This window comes from Babylonia areolata, chromosome 16 (assembly GCF_041734735.1).
Source record: "Babylonia areolata isolate BAREFJ2019XMU chromosome 16, ASM4173473v1, whole genome shotgun sequence".
NCBI classification, from domain to species: domain Eukaryota; kingdom Metazoa; phylum Mollusca; class Gastropoda; order Neogastropoda; family Buccinidae; genus Babylonia; species Babylonia areolata.
The window spans coordinates 10,750,848-10,760,069 of record NC_134891.1 but is presented as its reverse complement, the minus strand read 5'-3'; positions in this window follow the sequence as shown (position 1 = coordinate 10,760,069).

Sequence of the window (9,222 nt, the reverse complement as noted above, 5' to 3'; positions counted from 1 at the left end):
ATTTGCCATTTACACAGACGGTCTGGGTTCGATTTGATAAGTAGGACTGAAGCCAGGAAAGAGCAAAATCATGGATATCAAGTGAATGCCTGATTCTTTCAATGAGAAGTGTGTGATCAATTGTATCGAATGCAAAAAAAACAGAACACGGTCCAAGCTATTGTCTTCAGGATACCATCGTCTACCCTGCAGATAACCCAGTCATCAATGTTACCACGGGTGGGTCGAATCAGAGACGGACTGACCTGAGTTGAAAGCATTGAGCATGTCTAGAACTTTGGATGCGTAAAACTCAGTTGGAGAGTTATGGTGCAAGATGATTTTCAGTTTCAGTTTTAGTTTCCCAAAGAGGTGTCACTGCGTTCGGACAAATCCATATACTCTACACCACATCTGCTAGGTAGATGCTTAACAACAGCATAATCCAATGCTCTAGCCAGGCCTTGGGTGCATGTATATATATATATATATATATATATATGTGTGTGTGTGTGTGTGTGTGTGTGTGTGTGTACTTATCAGAGTGAATTTCTTCTTCCGAATTTTGCCCGAGGACAACACTTAAGTTGCCATATCATGAATGTGACCACTGTTTTGGGTTGGATCAGAGGCGGACTGACTTACGTTGAAAATATTCAGCATGTCTAGAACTTTGAATACACGTGTAAAACTCAGATGATGAGTCACAGTGGAAGTTAATTTCAGTTTCAATCTTAGCTTCTCAAGGTGTCACAGCCTTTGGACAAATCCATATACGCTACACCACATCTGCTAGGCAGACGCCTGACAGCAGCGGCATCTAATGCTCAAGTCAGGCCTTGAGCGCATGCATGTTTATGAGTGTACCTATCAGAGTGGATTTGTTCTTCCTAATTTTGCCAGAGGACAACACTTTGGTTGCCATGGGTTCTTTGTGTGTGTGTGTGTGTGTGTGTGTGTGTGTGCGTGCGTGCGCGCGCGCGCGCCAAGAGCGTGCAGTACACAAGACCTCGGTTTGTCGTCTCATCCGAATGACTAAACGCTCAGTTCGATTTTCCAGTCAAACTTTAGAGAAAGGGCGAGAGTGGTAATTAAACCTAAACCCTGACATATACCCTATTGACAGATAAGTATCTTAACCATTCTGCGACCTTAGTGGAAGCTGAACTCACCCAAACTGAGCAGAGACCCTGTCAGCTGGTTGTCACATTCTAAAAGATCTGGACACTGCTCTATGAACATTGCGTCACTCAGTTTGTTCTTTCTGTTTGGTGGGGGGGGGGGGGGACGTGGGAGGGGGGGGGGGGTAGAAACAAAAGATGTTGAAATGAGGTTGTTGAAAAGAAAGAGTGGTCGAAAGGAAAATCAGAAGAAAATCTTATGTACGCAATGTATTATGTACGTATGTCTTATACAAACGTTGTGTCACTTCCACAGGTGAAGGGGAAAGGAGGCAGTGGTGAAACCAGAGGTAAATAGCTCTCTCTCTCTCTCTCTCTCTCTCTCTCTCTCTCTGTGTGTGTGTGTGTGTGTGTGTGTGTGTGTGTGTGTGTGTGTGTGTCTGTCTGTCTGTCTGTCTGTCTGTCTGTCTGTCTCTCTCTCTCTGTCTCTGTCTGTCTGTCTGTCTGTCTGTCTGTCTCTCTCTCTCTCTCTCTCTCTCTGTCTCTGTCTCTGTGTATGTATGTCTGTCTGTCTGTCTGTCTGTCTTTCTCTCTCTCTGTCGCTGTCTGTCTGTCTGTCTGTCTGTCTGTCTGTCTCTCTCTGTCTCTGTGTATGTCTGTCTGTCTGTCTTTCTCTCTCTCTCTCTGTCGCTGTCTGTCTGTCTCTCTCTCTCTCTCCCTCTGTGTGACTCTGTCTCTCTCTGTCTCTCTCTCTGTGTTTCTCTGTGTGTGTGTGTGTGTGTGTGTGTGTGTGTGTGTGTGTGTCTGTCTGTCTGTGTGTGTGTGTGTGTGTGTGTCTCTCTCTCTGTATTTGTGTGTATGAGTGTGCGCACGCGTGTGCATGTACGTGTTGTGTATGTATGTGTGTGAGAGAGAGAGAGAGGGAGAGTACGCGCGCGCGCGCTCGTGTGTGTGTGTGTGTATGTGGCCGGATTAAATTATCTGATATATACACACATGAGCAACAAGCGCGAGACAGAGGAGTGTGTACCTATAATGAAATAATAACACAATTCAGTTGGGAACAAACTGGTGCTATTGTCGTCACAAGAGAAAGCCGAAAGGAGGTTCCATACAAGAGACGGCGGGTAGCTGGAGGGGGGTGGGGGAGGGGCCGGGGGGCAGGGGGGGGGCTGAGGTGCATGTGGTGGGTGGGGGTGGGGGAGCATTGTGTAAGAGAGCACACACGCACGCACGCACACACACACACACACACACACACTGTCACGCTCTATAAGAGAGCGGACTAGAAACCCCCACCCAACCCAGTGCTAACACCCAGACAACACAGACACAGACTAAACATAATTCAGAGTTCACACACATTTATTCAATCACACACAGAACTTTAATAAAACAATAACCACCACAACCCCGGCTGCAACTATACTTAAATGACAACAGAATGGATAAATAATAACACACACAAAAAAAACCCACAGAGTTTTAACACACGGCCGTCCAGCGGCAAACAGTCCGTAGAATGCTACCAGTGAACTAAAGACGTTTGATGAATACATAAACTGAAGTACTGCACAACACAAGAGGAAAACGACGACTTCGACGGTGAAAACTGAAAACTGATGAAGACGACGAAGGCTGAAGCTGTTGCACAAACGACGACAGTGATGAGAAGAGGGCAAGAGGAGCAGTCAGCAGCAGCTGGAACGACAACAGTGACGAGAAGAGGGCAAGAAGAGCAGTCAGCAGCAGCTGGAACGACAACAGTGACGAGAAGAGGGCAAGAGGAGCAGTCAGCAGCAGCTGGAATGACAACAGTGATGAGAAGAGGGCAAGAGGAGCAGTCAGCAGCAGCTGGAACGACAACGCTGCCCGACCAACACAGGCTGAAGGACAGATGGCACAGGAAGTGGAATGCTGCAAACTGCATCAGTTTCATTACTCTTCTGGAAGGATTACCCCCTGCCCTCCCTCAATTATCATTCAAGGCGAAGTGACAAACAAAAGACTTAACCAAACTCAAACAGCATTTTAAAATCTTGATAGAAAAATTCATTTAGACACTCCCCTCCCTTCACACTCATTATTGAGCATATTTTCTGAAGCAAGATAATATAGGACATATGCAGGAAGAAATGGGGGAAAAAAAGGAAATTATTCATCAATGATAATTCAACCTTGTGAAGATAACGAAAATTATAAACCTTCTTACAACAACAGTAAAAGGGTTCACAAAGGAAAACGTTAACTCCTTTCTAGTGGCTGAACTTTTATAAGCATACCTAATAAATCACAGTCACCATAATTTTAAAACGTTATGTTTAAAATACTATCACAATAGAGGAAAACAAAGCAAGCCTGACTTCTCCAGCATTAGCCCTCAACTCCCAATAAACAAAATCAAACGTCACCATCTCGCATCTTAACAGAACATGACAAACGAACAAAGATGCAGCACATGTAACAGACAACTGACATGAACAAACTGCAACAGATAGGTTCAACTATTTTGATAATGAAATTCACTAGTCAGCCGGGTACTACTACCCTGACGCTGGAAAGAAAAAAACACACCCAAAAACACCAACAAAAACAGACGACACTTGTCCAGCAGGGTACTCCTACCCTCTTAGCTGGAGCACACCCAACACAGAAAACATGGCCCCCTGGAGGAAAGCTTATCCCAATGTGAGGGTGCCATGTGGGCAAAAAGACCCAAACTCAACAGACACGACCTTCCTCCAAGAAGGCCGCGGGCGAAAAAGCCTAGAGAAGTGTCACTGACAGAACAGAAAGGCTTGAACTTCTGCTCAGCAGTGACACAAACACACAGACGAGACTCCCCGATTGCACGTAAAAAACACACAACCGGGAGCTAACACACACGAAACGAATGCTCGAATGGGATAGGGTAAATGGGGAAGGTAATGCACAAAACACTCCACACGAGACTGTCATGAGTTGTGACACACACACACACACACACACACTCACATACTCACACACACGCACACACGCACACACACACACGCATGCACACACACACGCACACACACACACATAGAGGCAGACAGGCACACAGACGCAAAGACACACACACACACACACACACACACACAGAGGCAGGCACACACACACACACAGACACACAGACACACACACACACGTGTCAGGGAGACTCTAATACTGTGCAAATTTTCTAACAAAATGGAAATAAGCTTATCTTTGAGCGTCGACGGCATATTTTGAGGTTGAGGTTGATGCAAAGAACAGGAAGACTGCCACAGTTGAAAACGCAGTGTAAACTTCAGATTGTATGAAGCAATGTTTACTCAGGCGACAACACACCCATCGAAAAGTAAACACACCCCCCTTCACATGTGGCATGCACGGTTTCTTTCCAGTGGTTAACCCGTTTAAGTTGACGGGCGTAATAGCCGAGTGACTGAAGTGTTTCACTTGCAGTCTGATTGTCCCGGGTTCGAACCTTGGTAACGGCGTCTGGCGGGATAAGGGTGGAGACTTTTCCGATTTCTCAGCTCAACATATGTGCAGACCAGCTAGTGGTCTGAACCCCATTGATATGTATATGCACCCAGAAGATTAAATACACACGTTGAAGATCCAGTAGCCTAATTCATGTCAGTGTTCGGTGAGTTATAGAAATGAGAATATAGACAGCATGCATACCCCCGAAAACGGAGTATGGCTGCCTACAGGGCGGGGTAAATAATAATAATAATAATAATAATGGCATTTATATAGCGCTGAATCTTGTGCAGAGACAAAGCGCTTTCGCACCAGTCATTCACACGCATGCATAACTCTAAAACTGTAGAAACTAAAGACAAGGAAGAGGCAGGGGAGGGAGGCTATTTTGGGAAGAGGTGGGTTTTAAGGCCAGACTTGAAAGAGCTGAGTGCGGAGACTTGACAAAGCGAAAGAGGAAGTTCATTCCAATTACAAGGTCCAGAGACAGATAAAGAACGGTGGCCAACAAAAGAGTTATACACGTAAAAAGGAGACACATCTGTGTGAGTGTGTGCATGACTGAAAAGCATATATGCATGCATCAGAGTTGGGGGGGGGGGGGAGTTAAAACCCCATCGGTGCCAGGGGGGAAACAGCAGAAAGTGGTGTTTCAGGTCATGAAACATTATCCAAAACAATAGGCCTAAAACTGAGAAAACGGCCTGGAGATATACACAAACTGTGTGAATTTTCAGCCTTCCAGAGCTATTTCCCGTTTTCTGATGACGTCATCAGTGACATCACTACGCACGTACGTAATACGTTTATGGCAGTCAAGGGATTTTAAGCAATGGATTGTATTGTACTACTTTTGTTACGAAATATTTCTATATTTCTCTGTATGAAATTCGGTCTGCTGTCCCCAGAGCGTCACCACAGAGCAGTATGTGTCTGCAGTCTTTGACATGGCGCTGTTTAGAGATGCATATGTGTACTCCTGTTGTGTGTTTCACAACTTTTTTTTCTTTCTTTTTTTTTCACATTCATATTATGTACCATTGTCATGATCATGTTACTAATCTGTTTCGGAGATTAGGTTCCTAGTCTGCCCACACAAGCAGATGGTTTTATAAATAAATGAAAAATCAAATCGTTGTATTCTTTAGATAGATAGATAGATTGTGTGCGTGTGTGCGTGTGTGTGTGTGTGTGTGTTGTGTGTGTGTGTGTGTGTGTGTGTGTCTTTGTCTGTGTCTGTGTCTGTGTGTGTCTGTGTGTCTGCAAGGCAACACCACTCCTCCGCTCCATCTGCCCCCCAACCCTCACGCCCAAACACACACACACACACACACACACACACACACACCCTCCCTTATTTGCGCACATTAATGCATACCACCGCCCACTTACTTTTCATCCCACCCTTATCCTCCCCCTCTCTTCTCTCCTCCCGCCCCCTTCCCCCGCCACTCCTCCCCCCCCCCCCCCCTCCCTCCCTGGCTTCCTCCTTCCCTCTCCCTCCCTACACACGGCAATAGGATTCCTCATGTCTCGAAATATTGATTGTATTGGTTGCACGACTAGCGAAGGGGCATATTGTAATGCATTAACTAGCACCCACCAAGGCGACATTGAAGAGGCACATGTCAGGAAATAGCTTTATACAGAGTGGGGGAGTCTGAGTGTGAAGTGCCTGTGTTAGACTTAGTCGCTGAGACGAGTGCATTATAATGAAATAAAACAATGGCGTGTGTGTGTGTGTGTGTGTGTGTGTGTGTGTGTGCGTGCGTGTGCGTGTGTGTTTATGTTTGTGTGTGTGTGTGTGTGTGTGTGTGCAAGTTAGCGAGTGATTTGTGTGTGTGTGTGTGTGTGTGTGTGTGTTGTATGTGTCTGTGTGCTAGTTAGCGAGTGATTTGTGTGTGTATGTGTGTGTGTGTGTGTCGGGGGGGCGGGGGGGGGGGGTTGCGGGGGTGTATGTGCGTGTGTGTGTGCGTGTGTATGTGCAAGTTAGCGAGTGATTTGTGGGTGGGTGGGTGTGGATGCGTGTGTGTGTGTGTGTGTGTGGATGTGTGTGTGTGTGTGTGCACGTTAGCGACTGAACGAGGAAGACTCAACTGAAGGTAGGTGAAATAGTATAAACAAATCTTTTGTCTTCATGGTCGGCAGACTGTTGTTTGAGGGACGTGGTGGCGGTCTCCACTCTGGGAGGGACGCTCACTCAGTCTGGCTCCGCGACTAAGCCATCATTGTCGTTAGTAGGGGGCTTAGTAGGTGGTGTCCTAAGTACGTTAAATCAGAACAGGCACCACTGAACACCACCGAAGTGACTCAGCAGCAGTGCAGGGTCTCCTCTGGTGTCTGGACTCCTGGCGACCTAACAACGATGGTTCCCTGCGGACTGCCGACGCTGGAACTGTGACGGATGAACCCGGGTGTGGACGTGTATGGGGGAATCTAAATGAGCGGCGTGGTAGTAATGCCACTGAAACGGTGCAGATGATGGGGCAGCAAAAAAACAAAACAAAAAAAAACCCATCTTTTGCAAGACCAAGGAATTGTGGTGACGTTTTCTTTCCTTTATAGTGGCCACACTTTTTCTTTCTTTCTTTTTTTTTCATAAAAAGATAAATTTCACGTCGTGCAAAACCTTTCAATGTTTGTTGCGGCCTTGTTGCTCTTTCAAGTCTGGCCTTAACTCTCTCCATACGAACGGCGAAAGAGACGACGTTAACAGCGTTTCACCCCAATTACCATCATCAAAATATTGCAAGCGGAACGCTCTTATACTGAAGAGGTGAATGTTGACAAAGAATACCACAATTCTGACGACGGAAGCTAAAGGTTGGGTCATTCATACACCCACTGGACATCCGAGGGGATTGTGTCGAGGAGAAGAGAGGACTGGCCGTACTGAGTGAGTTAAAACCCACCTCTTCCCAAAATAGCCTCCCTTCCGTGCCTCTTCCTTGTCTTTAGTTTCTCCAGTTTTAGAGTTATGCGTGCGTGAGAATGACTGGTGCGAAAGCGCTTAGATTTGTCTATGCACAAGATTCAGCGCTATATAATTACCATTATTATTATTATTATTATTATTGGCGTGTATGGAGGTGCCTGAGGAATAATTATTCCTCAACCCGTGTGACAAGGCATCTGCTTAGCAGATGAGGTGTGGCGTATATGGATTTATCCGTACGCAGTGACGCTTCCTTGAGTAACTGAACTGAACTGACCGAAGAGGACCATGACAATGCAGGAAGAAGTTCAGATAATGAATTATTGTGGCTGATATCCTCACCTGTACGTACAATTTTATCGGTGTCAGATGACACTCTTTGTTTACGAACATATTCGTCGGCAGCAGTCGATGGGTTAAAGTGGTAGAGAACGAAGTCTGATCGATTATTGGTCTGTTTGTGGATTTGACGATTTTCCTTGATGTTATTCTCTAATTTTTTTCTTGTGCCTGCCTACCATTTCTTCCTGCTGGTGGTCTTTTTGATAATATAAATTTTGAAATTGTGTAGAAAAAATAGTCACAGAGAGAGGTAGAGAATGTGTGTGCGTATGTGTGAGTGTTTGTGTATGTGCGTGTGTGTGAGTGAATGTGTTTGTCTGTGTGTGTGTGTGTACGTGTGTGTGTGCGTGCGTGTGTATGTGCGTGCGTGTGTGTGTGCGCGTGCCCGTTCGTTTATGTCTGTGTTCGTGTGTGTATTAATGTGCTTGTGTGTGTGTGTGTGTGTGTGTGTGTGTGTGTGTGTGTGTGTGTACGCATACACAGGGTATAAGTACTACACACAAAATTTGCTTGCAGCGTATGTTTCCTTTAGTGCTGAACATGTGGTGTTAGTGTTTGTTGACAGTCTGATTGTGTCTTGTAATCATCTCTTTCAGGGCAGCCATACTCTGTATCTATAAGCTACCACTGTACCAGCCTTGGTTCGGGGTCCCAGTGAAAGAAAGCATTTGCCTTCCGTTCGGCGTCAGTGGGAGACGACACGTCCGTGACATGTGATCGTGCGTCAGCTGATTTACTTCACACCAGTGCCTTGGGTGTGGTTTTTAAAATTTTGATTTGATTTAAGTTCACACACGTACGTTCACATGTGTATGCAGACATTCACACGCGTACGTATATACACACTGGCGTGCGCTCAGACATTCAAAACAGATAGATAGGCACAGACACACACTGCAACAATCATAAAGGCTTGTGTTGTTTTGCTGTTGTTTTACTTTTGTTGTTTTGTTGCTAAACCTGGATGTTTGGTCTGGGTGTCAGCATTTCAAATAAGACTATTAACTGATGTGCCGTGTGCGACATTCATTTAGCGGATTAAAAGGATCCAGGTGAACTAAAGAGGTGTCCGCGTTGGAAGGTACGTTACCGCAAAAAGCGTGATGGCGGATCATGGCAAAGTTCCCTCCCCTGGTAGAGCAACAAAGTGACTTCCACCAAAGACCGTATAAATATACATATGTATATTGCTTTCACACAAAAAAATCTGTTGTCGCTGAGAGTCGCTGCATGGAATGCAGTTTGTTACCATTACCTTCATCAATTTTGACAAGACACGGGGTGATGGTAGTTTTACTGCCTAAATCTGTTTAGTTACTGCCAGGACAGAAAATTCAGATCTGATTCGTGTGTTTG